Below are 17,827 nucleotides of genomic sequence, written 5' to 3'. Positions count from 1 at the left end.
GAACATTTAGGTGCTTGTTGGTTAAGCCATGGCCGCCCCAGGATTATGTCTGCTGTTGAGTTCTCCAAGACCAGAAGCCGTATTTTCTCTTGGTGGAACAAACCAACTTTTCACCAGTCCTTTCCAAGCAGCTGTTCTTGAATGGTCTAGACAGCTAGTTCTTGTGTCCCCTTTTCCTTGTGAAGCCGCAGCTGGTCTAGGCACATTCAGGAGATGAAATTACCTGCGGAGCCTGAATTGACTAGAGCAGAGACCAGAACGGAAAGAGCTGGGGTTATTAGGGTTACTGGGAGTTTAGACAGGCGTGAGATGTCCGTGGGAAACGACAGTATTCACCACGGGGCATGGAGGTCGGGTCGGACATTGGGCGATGTGATGTCCCGGATTCCCGCAGTAGAGACACATGCCTGCCACTAGGTGGCGCTCCCTCTCCCTCTTTGACAGCCCCCTCAATCGATATGCTCTCAGGAGTGCAACCTCATTCCAACTGCTGGTGGCCGCCAATGTGCAGAAGAGGAGACTGTAGTCGGTGGTGTTATCCGAGCCTTGGCGTAGGCTCAACAGCTAGTCCACGGTGGAAAGCGCCCCGGAAGCCGTGCTGAAAACCTCTGTGAAGTGGCTGGTAAACAGAGCTTTTGGCGCTCCAAAGACCTTGCACCCATGCCAACGCTCTTCTGGTAAGTCAGGCCAGACGAACACAGATGGAAGCCATAGTAATAATATATAAAGTTTAATCAGTTTGAAACAAATAGCAGAAAAAGGGTCGCTGTAATACCGGGAAAGTCACCAGAACAGATGTAGTCCTATGAGGAAAGCAAGGATAGTAACCTGTGGTATGCCAGGAGATGGGGAGGCCCACTTAGTCGAATAAACAGGTAAACGTACGATTAGGATCAGAAGTTGCTCCTCCAGCATAACCTGTGAGAACAGACGATGGCACTTAAACAGGGAGAGGTTTATATAGGCCTGGAGTTAATAAGAACTAGGTGCCGGAATTTAGTAGGATGGTGATTCACTCCGTGCGGCCGGGGTGTTGAGGGGAGGAGAAGCTGATGGTTCCCTGACAGTATGTCTAGCATACTGCTGGACATAGAAGGTCTAAAAGATTTGGTTCTGAGTTAAGTGGAAGGAAAATAATTATGTAAGTGTTTTGTCAAATTCTTTTATTTAATTTTTTTCATTAAACCAAAAGAAATATACTGTATGGTGAGAAAAATTTATTTTTATGAGAAGACGACAAGCCTGTTTGGAGAGTGCTATACAAACCACCATTGAATAATTGCGGATTCTACATGGGGCCATAGCTGTGAATGCCTTTGTCTCTGTTATTAATTCAGATGCTTTTGATAAATGTGTGTTCTGTGGGATAAGAAAGACTGTTTTTCATTGCTTTACAGAATGTTTCAGATTGGATCAATCTTTGCCTTGTTGCTGGGTTTAGTTTTATTATTTGCAGGGAGATTTCAGGAAAACTTTTCTCCTACTGTTTTTATTTTAGGATTGAGATATTGTCAAAAGCAGAAAATAAAATGGCAGTTGATTAATTTTATTGTTGGACAAACAAAACTTGGAATATATGTCAGGAGAAACAGAATTGAAAACAGACCAAATCAAGATATTGTAACTCTTTCTCACACACACACACACACACACACACACACACACACACACACACTCTCTCTCTCTATCTTGCTCACACACACACACACACACACACACTCTCTCTCTCTCTCTCTCTCTCTCTTACACACTCTCTCTCTCTCTCTCTCTCTTACACACACACACACACACACACACACACACACTGCATAAAGAAACAGACTTGTTCTTGTCACTGAATAAACCGTTTCAATATTTAGTGTATTTCTCTCATTTACACAATCTATTGTTTATATTTCTGCTATCATCCATCCATCCATCGACACCACTCATTTCAAAACACACACAGGATGTGTAATGTGTAGAAACTGAGAGAGTGAAGTGTGTGTCATTGTGTATCTGCAGGTTGTGGAGTTGTGAAGTATCAGATGAAGGCTGTGCTGCTCTCGCTTCAGCTCTGAGATCAAACCCCTCACACCTGAGAGATCTGGATCTGACTGGGAATAAAGTAGGAGACTCAGGAGTGAAGTTTCTCTCTGCTGTACTGGAGAATCCTCACTGTAAACTGGAGATACTGAGGTAAGATCGTCTCTCTGAGAGTCACATGACCTGCTCCTCAGTAACACACATTCTCTAATAGTGAGACTGAAGCAGAGCTTTTAGGTTCAGCATCAATGTTCTGAGGAGGAACTTTATAGTTTTTTTTTTGTTTTGTTTTGTTTGTTAGTTTAAATTAGTGTTGATTTAATTTGTATCTTTTTATAATAATTTTTTTATTGACTTTTGTATTGTTTTAGTTTCTAATATCTAATAAATGTACAAAAGTGTTGATATAAATGTGAATGTGACGAGGCAGAATAATGAAGAAAGAGAAGATGATCTAATATCTAACAAGCTACAAAAATCCCTCAGTGTAGAATTTAGCTGTTGTGACTTTTATTGCAGTTCAAAAGTCCAATTAAACCTGCAGCATTAAATCTGTATTTCCAGTAGATTTACACCTGAAAATACTGTCTGGAGCTGAAGAACCTACAGCTTCTTTTACTCTACATTTACATTTCAAAGATCTCACTTTACATGTTTCTTATTTTCTCTCTGTTGATCAGTGATGTGTGTGTAATGGTCAGTAAAGAGTGTGATGGTCAGTGATGAGTGTAATGGTCAGTGATGCGAGTGTATTTTTTATAGTGATGAGTATGATGGTCAATTGTGTGATTGTGATGGTCAGTGATGAGTGTGATGGTCAGTGATGAGTGTGATGGTCAATGATGTGAGTGTAATGGTCAGTGATGTGAGTGTGATGGTCAGTGATGAGTGTGATGGTCGATGATGTTGATTGTGATGGTCAGTGATGTTGATTGTGATGGTCAGTGATGAGTGTAATGGTCAGTGATGTGATTGTGATGGTCAGTGAAGAGTGTGATGGTCAGTGATGAGTGTGATGGTCAGTGATGTGATTCTGATGGTCAGTGATGAGTGTGATGGTCAGTAATGAGTGTGATGGTCAATGATGTGAGTGTAATGGTCAGTGATGTGAGTGTGATGGTCAGTGATGAGTTTGATGGTCGGTGATGTTGATTGTGATGGTCAGTGATGTTGATTGTAATGGTCAGTGATGAGTGTAATGGTCAGTGATGAGTGTAATGGTCAGTGAGGAGTGTGATGGTCAGTGATGCGAGTGTGATGGTCAGTGATGAGTGTAATGGTCAGTGAGGAGTGTAATGGTCAGTGATGTGATTGTGATGGTCAGTGATGTAATTGTGATGGTCAGTGTTGCGAGTGTAATGGTCAGTGAAGAGTGTGATGGTCAGTGATGCGAGTGTGATGGTCAGCGATGCGAGTGTGATGGTCAGTGATGCGAGTGTGATGGTCAGTGATGAGTGTGATGGTCAATGATATGAGTGTGATGGTCAGTGATAAGTGTAATGGTCAGTGATGTTGATTGTGATGGTCAGTGATGTTGATTGTGATGATCAGTGATTAGTGTGATGGTCAGTGATGTGAGTGTGATGGTCAGTGAGGAGTGTGATGGTCAGTGATGCGAGTGTGATGGTCAGTGATGCGAGTGTGATGGTCAGTGATGAGTGTGATGGTCAGTGATGCGAGTGTGATGGTCAGTGATGAGTGTAATGGTCAATGATATGAGTGTGATGGTCAATGATATGAGTGTGATGGTCAGTGATAAGTGTAATGGTCAGTGATGTTGATTGTGATGGTCAGTGATGGTCAGTGATTAGTGTGATGGTCAGTGATGTTGATTGTGCTGGTCAGTGATGTTGATTGTGATGGTCAGTGATTAGTGTGATGGTCAGTGATGTGAGTGTGATGGTCAGTGAGGAGTGTAATGGTCAGTGATGTGATTGTGATGGTCAGTGATGTGATTGTGATGGTCAGTGTTGCGAGTGTGATGGTCAGTGATGCGAGTGTGATGGTCAGTGATGCGAGTGTGATGGTCAGTGATGTGAGTGTAATGGTCAGTGATGCGAGTGTGATGGTCAGTGATGTGAGTGTGATGGTCAGTGATGCGAGTGTGATGGTCAGTGATGCGAGTGTAATGGTCAGTGATGCGAGTGTGATGGTCAGTGATGTGAGTGTGATGGTCAGTGATGTAAGTGTGATGGTCAATGATGAGTGTGATGGTCAGTAATGAGTGTAATGATCAGTGATGTTGATTGTGATGGTCAATGATGTTAGTGTGATGGTCAGTGATGTGAGTGTGATGGTCAGTGATGTAAGTGTGATGGTCAATGATGTAAGTGTGATGGTCAATGATGAGTGTGATGGTCAGTGATGAGTGTAATGATCAGTGATGTTGATTGTGATGGTCAGTGATGTTAGTGTGATGGTCAGTAATGTGAGTGTAATGGTCAGTGATGAGTGTGCAATGTTTTTAACTGGCATTTTAAAGAACTTTCAGGTTTGCCAAGGTCAACTGGGGTAAAAGTGAAGTCATTTTATTTGGGGTGTGGGGAGGTGGGCAACCTTCACTGCTAGGAAAAGAGGCGGTTTTAAGTACTTGGGTGTCTACCTGGGGAGCAATGAGTTTTTACATTAAAAACTGGGAAGGTTCTGTAGAGCATGTGAAAGGCAGACGGAGCAAGTGGAAACGGTTGGTCCCAAAGATGTCCTAAAGGGGGCGACACTGGTCATCAACAACCTCGGCGCCTCGTCCCTCTGGCACAAGCCAGCCTGCGTCGATCCTCCATCAAACCAGCTGGGGAACATCCAGGCCCGGCTGGTCAATTTCTTTTGGGTAAAACTACACTCGATTTCTCAGAGTGTTCTTTATCTGCCACAAGAGGAAGGAGGGCACTTGTGGTCCAGCTGTCCAGCAGAGCTGTAGCATTCTGCTTTCATTTCATCCAGAGACTCCTCACTGGACCCAGAGACTTAGTATGGAGAGCAGCAGCCAGTGGATTATTACGCACAGTTGAAGAACTGGGACTGGACAGAGCCTTGTTTCAATGGACACAAATGCTTTTTTTCTGGATTACCGATGTTTTACCGTGGACTTTTTTAAATCTGGAACGTTTTTAAAAAACAGAACAAAAGCTGTTGAACACTACACCGGTTGCTGGGAGAGCCTCTGGTGTAAGGCGGGCGACTGGACATCTCCAGCGTGACCGTTACTGCACTGTCCAGAACTCTTCATCACAAAGAGGCTGGTTCTGCAGACGATGAAAAATTTTACCAGCTAAACATCGCTCCTGACCTTGACAGGTGTGAGGGGCCTCCTCCTGTAGTGCCGTGGTAAAGGGAAGATGGACAGTGTCACGGAAGCTGCTCTACAGAGCGTGTGTTGAGGTTCTGAATAAGAAAATGATGAATGGGAGGGTAGCCACCCTCTTTTATTTCTGTTTTAAACCCTGATATTACACCTGACTGTCCTTTTTGTTCACAGAGTGAAACAGGTTTTCATGCTTTTATTTACTGCTCCAGGTTGCAGTCACTGTTTGTGTTTTTACGGAGCATTTTAAGGTGATTTTATGTTTATTTTACTGTTCAGTGTTTTATTTTTGGTTTTAAATATGTAAGGAAACACTGGTTCAGGTGCCAACTGGTTAACTTTATCCTTGGTCAAGTGAAGATGGCGAAATACATGAGCCGGAAAAAACAGATTACACAGAACACTGACTGTGAGGTCACAAGAATGTTAAAAAGGGTGATCAAATCAAGAGGTTTAATTAATTAAAATTTTTACAGAAGTATGAATGATATGGATGTGTTTAAATGTGTGTGGTGTTGGGAGGATGCTTTGTGCTCTGTTACAGGAGGACAACCAAACTTTACACCAGAACTGAACTCATCACTCATGTTTTACTCAAATATGAAACCATCTTAATACTTATTATTTATTTATTTATTTATTTATTTATTTATTTAAGTCACCCTGAATTTTATGATATGTGACTTGTGTAAATAAAGTTAAGTAACAGTCAAAAAGTCTCCCTCCCTCCCTCTCTCTCCCCTCTCCCTTCCTCCCTCCCTCCCTCTCTCCACCTCCCTCTCTCTATCAGCCCTCTCCCTTCCTCCCTCTCTCTCTTTCCTCCATCGCTCTCTCTCTCTCTCCCTCCCTCCCTCTCCCCTGTCCCTCCCGCCCTCCTGTCCCTTCCTCCCTCTCTCTCTTTCTAGTGGAAAGAACACACAGGATGTGTAATGTGTAGAAACTGAGAGAGTGAAGTATGTGTCAACGTGTATCTGCAGGTTGTATAATTGTGGAATATCAGATGACGGCTGTGGTGCTCTCGCTTCAGCTCTGAGATCAAACCCCTCACACCTTAGAGAACTGGATCTGACTCTGAATAAAGTAGGAGACTCAGGAGTGAAGTGTCTCTCTGATCTGAAGGATGATAAACGTTACAAACTACAGACACTGAAGTAAGTACAAATATGTTTATATAAAACACTGAAACTGATGTAATGATTAGTGTTATTTACAACATTAGAGTTATTTACTACATCAGTGTTATTCTTCCTCCGAGGTGGGAGAATTTTTGGAGAGCGCTCTCTGAGGTGAGCGCTCTGCCTCGCGCCTTCGGCTCTCGATGGTATCGGCTGTTAGCATTTTAGCCGTGTGGCTATGCACTCCTGGCTGCTAGCCGAGCTCCCGTTCCCCGGGGAGAGCACTCGTTTGGAAACGGTTCTTTTTCCGGTGTGTGTGACGCGGTGCTCCGTATTTCTTTCTCCGGAGGTGGATAAAATTTCGGGAAATTCGGGGAAGCGTGCCTGGTGGCTGCCTCTTCTCCCGGTGCGGGCGGCGCAGCATTGCATGTCTCTCTCTCCTAGGAGGATGAGATGATTGATGCTGGCGAGCCTGCGGACTCCTCACAGCCTGTGCTGTGGAGCTCCTTGAGGTCGTGGCACGGGCCGGGTCTGAGCTGGATCTAGCCGGTCATGTAGCAGAAGCAGCGCGCACCCAGTGAGCTGGATGAGCATTTCCTGCGCCATGTGTCACAGCCTCAGCGCCTTCCCTGATCTGCGCAACGAGGTGTCTGGGTCCTGGGAGGCCCGTGTGCGCTAGTGCTTTTCCGATGTTTCTCGCTGGGCGTGAATGTTATTGGAGCTACGGGACGATGCCGCTTGTGGTAGAGACGCTAGCTAGCTATCTCTCCCTGAGTGTTGCGTCTGTGATGGCTATCGGTTTGCCTACGAAGAGCCGCTTGGCTCTGGTGGGTAGGGCTACGCGGCAGGTCAGGCTACAGGTTGCTTTCACACGATGAGTGTGTTGCAGGCATACCAGGCTGGCCTGCTACGTCCAGGCACAGCGAAATAGCCCAGTGAGAGAGTGTTGCCACCCGATTCCTAGGGAGGTCCTAGGGGCCCCTCATGCTATGGTGCTCGTCCCTCCCCGGCACCACTGGGAGGCCGGTCTGTCGGCCCTGCCACAGGGTGTTCAGGACGCTGCCTCCCTCTAGCGGTTAACTCCCTTATTCCGCCCGAATGTTCGTTGCAGATGTGGGTCCAGCCGTTCGGGTTCAGGAGACTGTCTGCTAGCCCCAGCACGGGTTGTGATCAGGGCGCAGCTTTCTCCAGCGGTTTGCTCGCTGTATTCCGCCCGTATGATCGCTGCGGACGGGGGGAGGTGTTCCGTCTAAGTTCAGTTTGCGTCTTTTTCTCCCCGGTTCATCGGGGTGTGCCCCACCCTGGTGGGACCTGTTCAGGCTCTGGTCCTGGGACAGGAGGTGCGTGCTCTCCCGAGGAAACGGGTCATCCAGGTGGTTCCTTCCTCCTTGTTTAGAGAGTCAGGCTGCTACAGCCCGTGCTTCATTTTTCCGAAGAAGGACGGTGGGTTGCATCCCATTCTGGATCTCCGCTCCTTGAACCACTCACTTTTGAGGTCGTGTCTCAGGTCAAGTCCGAGGACCGATTTGTCATATGCTAGATCTGGAGGTTGCATGCTCCCACGCAGCCATCCTTCACGGCCGAGTCCGTTGGAGTGACACTCTGGGACATCTGTGACGCTGCGGGTTGGTCCACCCCGCTGACCTTTGTCAGGTTCTGTGGCCTTAACCTCAGAGCCACCCCAGGCTCCTCTGTCTTGCGTGCTGGTGCCGAGGCCCTCACTCTCCCTAGTAACCCTAGTTCCCCGAAGGAACGAGACGCTGCGTCTCCGTGCCACACTCCCTGCATCCCTGCGGCACTTACCTTCTCTCTTTGCAGAAGCTAATGTTGCTACCACCGCACAGCCATCTTGTAGCTTCCTGGTTTATGCGACGTCAACTGTCTATGACGTCACGGCTTGCCTATTGGCTAGATTTCACACGTGGTTCAGAGCGTAGTCACGCAGGGGCGTTCCCATAGCGTTTCGACGCAGCGTCTTGTTCCTTCGGGGAACTAGGGTTACGTTCGTAACCTAGGGAAGTTATTTACTACATCAATGTTATTTACTACATCAGTGTTATTTACTACATTAGTATTATTTACTACATCAGAGTAATTCACTACATTAGCGTTATTTACTACATCAGTTTTATTGACTACATTAGAGTTATTTACTACATTAGTTATTTACTACATTGGAGTTATTTACTACATTAGAGTTATTTACTACATTAGTTATTTACTACATTGGAGTTATTTACTACATCAGTGTTATTTACTACATTAGTTATTTAATACATTAGTGTTATTTACTACATCACTGTTATTTACTACATCAGTGTTATTGTCAGGAAAGTCCCTGCTCCGTCTCCCGTGGAGCTCTTCGCCCGACTACTAATTTGGATCACCTGCGGCTCATTCAACCACTGATTACCTGCCTATATCTACCCCTCACCTTCACACACTCACCGTCCGTTATTGCTCGTACATGTGTTTGGTTTCCCTGCTGTGGTTTCGCTTACGCTTCCCCGTTGAGCTCTGCTCTGCGCTTCCCTTCACGCACCTTGGGGATTTATCTTCACAAGCCGCCTTGCTTTGCCGTTCGGGATTTTGTGGGCCACGCTCCAGTTAGCGCACCACTGGATATCCTTTTTGCATGTGTTCTGTGTTTGGCATTACCTCTACTTTGACATTAAACTTTGCTTTGTTTCACTTCGGCTTCCGCCTTAGCTTCTCGCATTACAGTTATTTACTACGTCAGTGTTATTTACTACATTAGAGTTATTTACTACATTAGCGTTATTTAATACATTAGTTATTTACTACATTAGAGTTCCCCTTCAGGAACTTCAGCTGCGTTGAAACACTATGGGAATGTTCCCATAACGTTTCGATGCATTGTTGTCGTTCCCTCAGGGAACTAGGGTTACCCTAACCCTAACCTAGAGACGTTATTTACTACATCGGTGTTATTTACTACAATAAAGTTATTTACTACATTAGTGTTATTTACTACATTAGTGTTATTTACTACATCAGTGTTATTTACTACATCAGCGTTATTTACTACATCAGCCCTATTTACTACATTAGCGTTATTGACTACATTAGTGTTATTTACTACATCAGTGTTTGTTATTTACTACATTAGCGTTATTTACTACATTGGAGTTATTTACTACATCAGTGTTATTTACTACATTAGTTATTTACTACATCAGTGTTATTTACTACATCAGTGTTATTTACATCAGCCCTATTTACTACATCAGTGTTATTTACTACATCAGTGTTATTTACTACATTAGCGTTATTTACTACATTAGCGTTATTTACTACAATGGAGTTATTTACTACATTAGTGTTATTTACTACATTGGAGTTATTTACTACATTGGAGTTATTTACTACATTAGCGTTCTTTATCACATTAGCGTTCTTTACTACATTAGCGTTCTTTACTACATTAGCGTTATTTACTACATTAGCGTTACTTACTACATTAGCGTTATTTAGCACATTAGTGTTATTTAGCACATTAGCGTTATTTAGCACATTAGCGTTATTTACTACATTAGCGTTAGTTACTACATCAGCGTTATTTACTACATCAGTGTTATATACTACATTAGTTATTTACTACATTAGCGTTCTTTATCACATTAGTGTTATTTACTACATTAGCGTTCTTTATCACATTAGCGTTCTTTATCACATTAGCGTTATTTACTAGATTAGCGTTACTTACTACATTAGCGTTATTTAGCACATTAGCGTTACTTACTACATTAGCGTTATTTACTACATCATTGTTATTTACTACAATAAAGTTATTTACTACATTAGTGTTATTTACTACATTAGTGTTATTTACTACATCAGTGTTATTTACTACATTAGCGTTACTTACTACATTAGCGTTATTTACTACATCATTGTTATTTACTACAATAAAGTTATTTAGCACATTAGCGTTATTTACTACATTAGTGTTATTTACTACATTAGTGTTATTTACTACATTAGAGTTATTTACTACATCAGTGTTATTTACTACATTAGCTTTATTTACTACATCAGCGTTAATTAGCACATTAGTGTTATTTACTACATCAGTTATTTACTACATTAGCGTTATTTACTACATCAGTGTTATTTACTACATTGGAGTTATTTACTACATCAGTGTTATTTACTACATTAGTTATTTACTACATCAGCGTTATTTACTACAATAAAGTTATTTACTACATTATTGTTATTTACTACATCAGTGTTATTTACATCAGCCCTATTTACTACATCAGTGTTATTTACTACATCAGTGTTATTTACTACATTGGAGTTATTTACTACATTGGAGTTATTTACTACATTAGCGTTCTTTATCACATTAGCGTTCTTTACTACATTAGTTATTTACTACATTAGCTCTTTATCACATTAGTGTTATTTACTACATTAGCGTTATTTACTACATTAGCGTTCTTTATCACATTAGCGTTCTTTATCACATTAGCATTATTTACTACATCAGTGTTATTTACTACATAGTTATTTACTACATTGGAGTTATTTACTACATTAGCGTTCTTTATCACATTAGCGTTCTTTACTACATTAGTTATTTACTACATTAGCGTTCTTTATCACATTAGTGTTATTTACTACATTAGCGTTATTTACTACATTAGCGTTCTTTATCACATTAGCGTTCTTTATCACATTAGCGTTATTTACTACATTAGCGTTACTTACTACATTAGCGTTATTTAGCACATTAGCGTTACTTACTACATTAGCGTTATTTACTACATCATTGTTATTTACTACAATAAAGTTATTTACTACATTAGTGTTATTTACTACATTAGTGTTATTTACTACATTAGTGTTATTTACTACATCAGTGTTATTTACATCAGCCCTATTTACTACATTAGTGTTATTTACTACATTGGTGTAATTTACTACATTAGCGTTACTTACTACATTAGCGTTATTTAGCACATTAGCGTTATTTACTACATTAGTGTTATTTACTACATTATTGTTATTTACTACATCAGTGTTATTTACTACATTGGTGTAATTTACTACATTAGAGTTATTTACTACATCAGTGTTATTTACTACATTAGCTTTATTTACTACATCAGCGTTAATTAGCACATTAGTGTTATTTACTACATCAGCGTTCTTTAGCACATTAGCGTTCTTTATCACATTAGCGTTATTTACTACATTAGTGTTAATTACTACATTAGCGTTACTTACTACATTAGCGTTTTTTATCACATTAGCGTTCTTTATCACATTAGCATTATTTACTACATTAGTGTTATTTACTACATTAGCGTTATTTACTACATTAGTTATTTACTACATTAGCGTTATTTAGCACATTAGCGTTACTTACTACATTAGCGTTATTTACTACATCATTGTTATTTACTACAATAAAGTTATTTACTACATTAGTGTTATTTACTACATTAGTGTTATTTACTACATCAGTGTTATTTACTACATTAGCGTTACTTACTACATTAGCGTTATTTACTACATCATTGTTATTTACTACAATAAAGTTATTTAGCACATTAGCGTTATTTACTACATTAGTGTTATTTACTACATTAGTGTTATTTACTACATTAGAGTTATTTACTACATCAGTGTTATTTACTACATTAGCTTTATTTACTACATCAGCGTTAATTAGCACATTAGTGTTATTTACTACATCAGCGTTCTTTAGCACATTAGCGTTATTTACTACATCAGTGTTATTTACTACATTGGAGTTATTTACTACATCAGTGTTATTTACTACATTAGTTATTTACTACATCAGCGTTATTTACTACAATAAAGTTATTTACTACATTATTGTTATTTACTACATCAGTGTTATTTACTACATCAGTGTTATTTACTACATCAGTGTTATTTACTACATTGGAGTTATTTACTACATTGGAGTTATTTACTACATTAGCGTTCTTTATCACATTAGCGTTCTTTACTACATTAGTTATTTACTACATTAGCGTTCTTTATCACATTAGTGTTATTTACTACATTAGCGTTATTTACTACATTAGCGTTCTTTATCACATTAGCGTTCTTTATCACATTAGCGTTATTTACTACATTAGCGTTACTTACTACATTAGCGTTATTTAGCACATTAGCGTTACTTACTACATTAGCTTTATTTACTACATTAGCGTTATTTACTACATCATTGTTATTTACTACAATAAAGTTATTTACTACATTAGTGTTATTTACTACATTAGTGTTATTTACTACATCAGTGTTATTTACATCAGCCCTATTTACTACATTAGTGTACATTGGTGTAATTTACTACATTAGCGTTATTTACTACATTAGCGTTATTTAGCACATTAGCGTTATTTACTACATTAGTGTTATTTACTACATTATTGTTATTTACTACATCAGTGTTATTTACTACATTGGTGTAATTTACTACATTAGAGTTATTTACTACATCAGTGTTATTTACTACATTAGCTTTATTTACTACATCAGCGTTAATTAGCACATTAGTGTTATTTACTACATCAGCGTTCTTTAGCACATTAGCGTTCTTTATCACATTAGCGTTATTTACTACATTAGTGTTAATTACTACATTAGCGTTACTTACTACATTAGCGTTTTTTATCACATTAGCGTTCTTTATCACATTAGCATTATTTACTACATTAGTGTTATTTACTACATTAGCGTTACTTACTACATTAGCGTTACTTACTACATTAGCGTTATTTAGCACATCAGTGTTATTTACTACAATAAAGTTATTTACTACATTAGTGTTATTTACTACATTAGTGTTATTTACTACATCAGTGTTTGTTATTTACTACATCAGTGTTATTTACTACATTGGAGTTATTTACTACATCAGTGTTATTTACTACATTAGTTATTTACTACATCAGTGTTATTTACTACAATAAAGTTATTTACTACATTATTGTTATTTACTACATCAGTGTTATTTACTACATTGGAGTTATTTACTACATCAGTGTTATTTACTACATTAGTTATTTACTACATTAGTTATTTACTACATCAGTGTTATTTACTACATAAAGTTATTTACTACAATAAAGTTATTTACTACATTATTGTTATTTACTACATCAGTGTTATTTACTACATTAGTGTTATTTACTACATCAGTGTTATTTACTACATTAGCATTATTTAGCACATTAGCGTTATTTAGCACATTAGTGTTATTTACTACATTACCGTTATTTACTACATTAGTGTAATTTACTACATTAGCGTTATTTAGCACATTAGCGTTATTTATTAGATGATGATCATCTTTTATTCCAGTCTGCAACAAATATTGGATTTCCTGTAAGCAGCTGGTTTCCTCACTCGGTCAGTCCTTTTATCTCTCCACTTCCACACGTGTCTGACGTGCAAACAAAGACCTTATGTGAAAACATGACCTGAGAAAACATTGTAATGATTTTTTATTAATTTAATTGTAATGATCTTTGTATAGGCTTAATAAACAGACCATGAAACACTTTTTACTTGTTCAAAATCCAGCTGATAAAGTCTAGTAAAGGAAGTGAGTACATTAATCAAATACAAGTCTTTACACAGGCTTTCACTGAGCGACACAACTCACTTTATTAAAGCACTGTTGCCTGTTTATACATCTCAAGTTTATTAATACCCAGATCATAACAAGACATCACTCACACCTGTTCAACTTCTTTCGAGTTATTTCTGTATTTCTGAAACTTCTGATCTACTCAGGTTTTCACACACAACTACAGTTGTGTTCAAAATTATTCAACCCCCACTGAAATTGATTGTTTTGGTCGGTTTGACATTGATTATGATCATTCAGTCATCCTGCTTACAATTAAATCAAAGAGGCACGTGTAGGTCAGACAAATATAACATAACATTTATAATGAAATAACCACAAATGTCTTTTCTGAGCTCACATCATTATCAGTTTTATTCAACCCCCAAGTGACATTCAATCTTAGTACTTAGTACAACATCCTTTCACAGTTATAACAGCTTTTAAACGTGAAGCATAGCTTGACACAAGTGTCTTGCAGCGATCTACGGGTATATTCGCCCATTCATCATGGGCAAAAGCCTCCAGTTCAGTCACATTCTTAGGCTTGCGCACTGCAACTGCTTTCTTTAAGTCCCACCAGAGGTTCTCAATCGGATTTAAGTCTGGTGACTGCGATGGCCACTTCAAAATGTTCCAGCCTTTAATCTGCAACCATGCTCTAGTGGACTTGGAGGTATGCTTGGGATCATTGTCCTGTTGAAAGGTCCAACGTCTTCCAAGCCTCAGGTTTGTGACGGACTGCATCACATTGTCATCCAATATCTCCTGGTACTGAAGAGAATTCATGGTACCTTGCACACGCTAAAACTTCTCAGTACCTGCAGAAGCAAAACAGCCCCAAAGCATGATTGACCCCCCGCCATGCTTCACAGTAGGCAAGGTGTTTTTTTTTTTTCATAGGCCTTGTTCTTCCTCCTCCAAACATAGCGTTGATCCATGGGCCCAAACAGTTCTAATCAGTCCACAGAACACTATCCCAAAACTTCTGTGGTTTGTCCACATGACTTTTGGCATACTGCAGTCGACTCTTCTTATTCTTTGGGGACAGCAAGGGGTGCGCCTGGGAGTTCTTGCATGGAGGCCTTCATTACGCAGGGTGCGCCGTATTGTCTGAGCAGAAACTTCAGTACCCACATCTGACAAATCTTTTCTCAGTTCCTCAGCAGTCACACGGGGACTTTTCTCCACTCTACGCTTCAGGTAGCGCACAGCAGTCGAAGTCAGCATCTTCTTTCTGCCACGACCAGGTAGCGTTTCAACAGTGCCCTTTGCCTTAAATTTGCGAATGATGCTTCCTATGGTGTCTCTTGGTATGTTTAACATCTTTGCAATCTTCTTATAGCCATTGCCCTTCCTGTGAAGAGTAATCACCTGTTCTCTTGTCTTCCTGGACCATTCTCTTGACCTCACCATGTTTGTAACCACACCAGTAAATGTCTAGAAGGAGCTGAGTATCACAGTCATTTTAAAGCTGCCTAATTGGTGCTTATTAGGCTTTATTGCTGCTCCCTGATATCCACAGGTGTTTTCAATACCTGATTGAAAACACTTCATTGAACCTCTGTTCTTCAGAGTGGTAGTCTTTAAGGGGTTGAATAATTATGTCAATGAAGAATTCACAAAAGAAACATTTACTACTGTATTACAAAACTAATTGATGTCATTTTAGTTGCATATGGTTCTTTAAGAAGTCGTGGTAGGATTTCATTCTGAATACAATTACAAATGTACACTAAATTCCCTAAAACCATTTACAGCATTGGGGGTTGAATAATTTTGAACACAACTGTATCTCTAGGGTTTATAGAGAATGGCCTAAAAAAGAGAAAGCACAATGAATTTAAACACTTTCTCTATTATTAACTTTTCTCATATAGAGATATATATAACCTATGTTATATATATATATATATATATATATATATATATATATATATATATATATATATATATAAAACATAGGTATTCTCAGGGTACTTTTATTTTGGCTGGTTGCCCTGTTGCGGTATGTCCATGAAAGATGAAGAGACCCCTAAAAAAGGTGTGTGAGACAGAGGAGATGTGTCATTGTCATTGTGTTGGAGGTCGAAGATAGTAATAACACCGCGTCTTCTATCATTCCTGTAAAATTCCCCTGAACGCTATTTGTCCACTGCAAATGATCCAAAATGCAGCTGCACGACTTGTCTTAATCAGCCCACGTTTTTCCACACCACCCCACTGCTGCTCCTTCACTGGCTTCCAGTAGCTGCACGTATCAGATTCAAAACACTGATGCTTGCCTACAAGGCCAAAAATGGACCAGCACCATCTTACCTCAGTGACCTCATCACATCTCGCACTGCACCACGCTGTCTGAGATCCTCCAGCAGTGCTCCACTGATACCACCTTCTCTCGGAATGAGAGGTAAGTACAATTCAAAACTCTTCTCTGTTCTGGCACCGAGGTGGTGGAATGAACTTCCCCTAGATGTCCGTACAGCGGAGTCCCTGATCATCTTCAAGCGACGACTGAAGACCTACCTCTTCCTGAAATACCTAAATTAGCACTTTCCAAGTTTGTAGAATTCAAGTTATATTTATATTGAGTTTGTATTCTTGCGTACCAGTGTAGATTTATTCATTACTAGAGATTTAAAGCACGTTTGTACGTCGCTCTGGATAAGGGCGTCTGCTAAATGCCGCAAATGTAAATGTGATCTTTATTAAAAGCAGCAAAAACTCTACAGCTTGGGATTGGAGAAGTGCAGTGATGTGATGCAAATATCTGCTCATGTTCCTCTCCCATCTTCTGCACCTTCTCATTTGTTCTCACTAAATGTTCTACCAAAGATACTATATTAGCATGAAGAAATGTTGAAGGACAAATGATACACTGGAATCAAATCCTGGTTTCCTTGAAGCAGAGATAATTACCTGCTGCTGATCATCAAACACCTCCTTCTAGTTTTCTGTTACTGATTCCCTTCTTTCTTTTGTAGAGTTGGTTGGTGATGAAAAATTGTGTGTGAAGATTCCAGTGTTCCTGCATTTCCGTGTCTGCAAACCGAGAACACGTTTATCTACAGGATCTGAGGAGAAAAAGCCCAGAGCAGAAGAAGTCCAAATCACATGTATTACTTTGTGCTTTAGTTAGTATTTAATAGAGTTTCTATCTTTATGCTACAGGATCAGACCCAATCCATTCTTTATTTTCTCTCTGATCTGATCTCCATTTCTTACTAGTATCACGTTATCAACGCAGTATGGGATCAGTGCCATCTTTAGTGCACACACTCTCTCTCTCTCTCTCTCTCTCTCTTTCACTTACATACACACACACACACACACACACACACACACACACACACACACACACACACCTGGATGTATATAATATGTATATGATGTATTACATAACATTTCCTACAAAAACACCCATAAAACTATAATCATTTTTTATAAAGTATATAAGAAAAATAAATGGAGTTTTATTTACACTTGTTTCTTATGACTGATGATTACGTGGACACTATAAATTATTAGTGAATGCTGGTGAAATTGGAGAAACCACGTGATCAGCGTGTAGGATACATGGGGTGACCGGGGAAGACCTTTTAAAAAGTAGTTAATAAACAAATAAAAGTGCATAATAAGCTGCAAAAATAAATAATAAATGAAATAAAATAAAGCCTTTTCACCTTTATGTGAAGAACGTGGTCGTACAGCTGTGGGGATTCTGGCCCAGGAACAGGGTGACAGATATCT

The 17,827-nt window shown here is 39.6% G+C and overlaps 1 long non-coding RNA gene across 1 annotated transcript; it reads left to right on the top strand.

The window, feature by feature from the left end:
* Positions 1 to 2,115: 2,115 nt before the first annotated feature.
* On the top strand, positions 2,116 to 17,557 carry LOC124376882. Its single transcript, XR_006923962.1, has 3 exons — positions 2,116 to 2,178; positions 6,304 to 6,477; positions 17,062 to 17,557. It is a non-coding gene; the product is annotated as an uncharacterized LOC124376882 (long non-coding RNA).
* Positions 17,558 to 17,827: the final 270 nt, after the last annotated feature.

The sequence above is a fragment of the Silurus meridionalis genome, chromosome 23 (assembly GCF_014805685.1).
Source record: "Silurus meridionalis isolate SWU-2019-XX chromosome 23, ASM1480568v1, whole genome shotgun sequence".
NCBI classification, from domain to species: Eukaryota; Metazoa; Chordata; class Actinopteri; order Siluriformes; family Siluridae; genus Silurus; species Silurus meridionalis.
Note: the sequence above shows the minus strand (reverse complement) of the source record. Positions and strands in the feature narration are given on the sequence as shown.